At 53.4% G+C, this 1,646-nt stretch overlaps 1 long non-coding RNA gene across 1 annotated transcript; it reads left to right on the forward strand.

The window, feature by feature from the left end:
* Positions 1-438: 438 nt before the first annotated feature.
* Positions 439-1,319, forward strand: LOC120671944. The gene is made up of 3 exons (XR_005673913.1): positions 439-908; positions 988-1,161; positions 1,245-1,319. It is a non-coding gene; the product is annotated as an uncharacterized LOC120671944 (long non-coding RNA).
* The last annotated feature ends 327 nt before the right edge of the window (positions 1,320-1,646 follow it).

Genomic DNA, 1,646 nt, shown 5'->3' on the forward strand with positions numbered 1-1,646 from the left:
AGGGAGAACGAGAGGAGGTAAGACAGGTGGTGGAGGCCAGGGGAGGATGAGAAGGAGCAGGAGGGAGAGGACACCTCCAGATTTGACGACGGCGGCGGCGGAGGAGGAGGACGAGGAGGAGGAGCGGGAGCAGGAGGAGCAGGAGCGGGAGCAGGAGGAGCAGGAGGAGCCAAGACAGGAGGAGGAGGACCAGGAGGAGGAGGAGGAGGAGGCAGCAGGAGATACGAGGGCGGTGTGGTTGCGAGGACCGTCGCAACTGCCGCAGCGGCCGATACCTCTTGTGAGACGCACGATGATTCGACCGGTACCAGACAGGTAATACTTTATGTTATGCACAATGGCATTTATTTTTCAATTCATATGTTCAAAATGACAAGACACTAATACTTTTTTGTTATACACTTTTACAGGTATTGGATGCGCGTGCAGGCGGGTGCCCACAAAAGGAAGCCCAACGGCATTTTGGGAACCCTATGCAGGGAGCTCTTCCCTGGGCTGGTGATGCATGACGGGATCCTGGAGCCGGCATACACGTGGGACCACTACATCGCCGTCCCAGATGCAGAAGATCGGGAAGGGAGGTCCTTCAGCAACAAGGCGAGACGGGTGGTGGGAGAATTCTGGGTAAGTCGTCGCACTATATTGGTGAATAGTTACCATATATTTGAAACTCTTTGAATATTGACTGCAATTATCGAGTCTATATGCAGGATTTCTACAGGTGCGAGCCAGGATATGAGGCCATAGCGGCTCAGGTGGCTGACACAGCATGTCACAAACTAGTGAAGGACATGCACTACGAGGCGCGTGTTCAGGCCGTAATTACCTACTGCGCCGATGTGGAAAAAAGGAAGGTCGGCAAGGACGTAGCAAGAAATATGTTCCTCACGCGGGAACAATACTTGAGGGTAAATGACGAAATCACTACTCATTTCTTTTGAATTTCATTTTCGGAAATGTCATCCACTTTGCTTCCATTACGTGTAGGTGCCTCCGAACTGGTGCGCCGGCAAGGGCGCGTGCTAGGAAATGATGGTGGACAGGTGGCTTAGCGAGGAGTGGATTCAGCGGCACAACTTATGCCGGGAGCGCCGCTTGTTGATGCAAGGTGCGCCACACCATCAAGGCAGCCGAGGCCTTCCCGAGTACATGGATGTTTGGGTAAGTCATTACACTTTTTGGTACTTTCAAACTCTAAATTCTGCATTCTCACTAATCATTGTATTATTTTGCTTTGCTTGCAGTCGGAGTCACATGAAGACCAGGAATGCAACGACTTCCAGGCATACTGTATGGCGCACAAGGGCAGGGCGACGTCCAACATCTCCTACAACCCGGCGGATCCACCCGAGGCGTACAGCAACCCTAGCATCCACATGCGCATCACTAAGTACACGGAGATGGGAAAGGCGCTCCATGGGGACACATGGGATCCGGCCACCCATCCCCTTTCTGGAGAAGCCATCATGAGGGCAGGAGGAGGGAAGAAGCACGGCCGTTACGGGATCGCCAACAGCCTTGTCGACATAGCCAGTATGCCGACTCTCTCCTAGCTTCGAGCAAGGACCACCGACTCGACCCTGCCAATACGCCCATGGCCTGAGACTTCAGTGGCCAGCGTGCGTGCAATCCAGGTTATTTCTACT

This window comes from Panicum virgatum, chromosome 5N (genome assembly GCF_016808335.1).
Source record: "Panicum virgatum strain AP13 chromosome 5N, P.virgatum_v5, whole genome shotgun sequence".
Lineage (NCBI taxonomy): Eukaryota > Viridiplantae > Streptophyta > Magnoliopsida > Poales > Poaceae > Panicum > Panicum virgatum.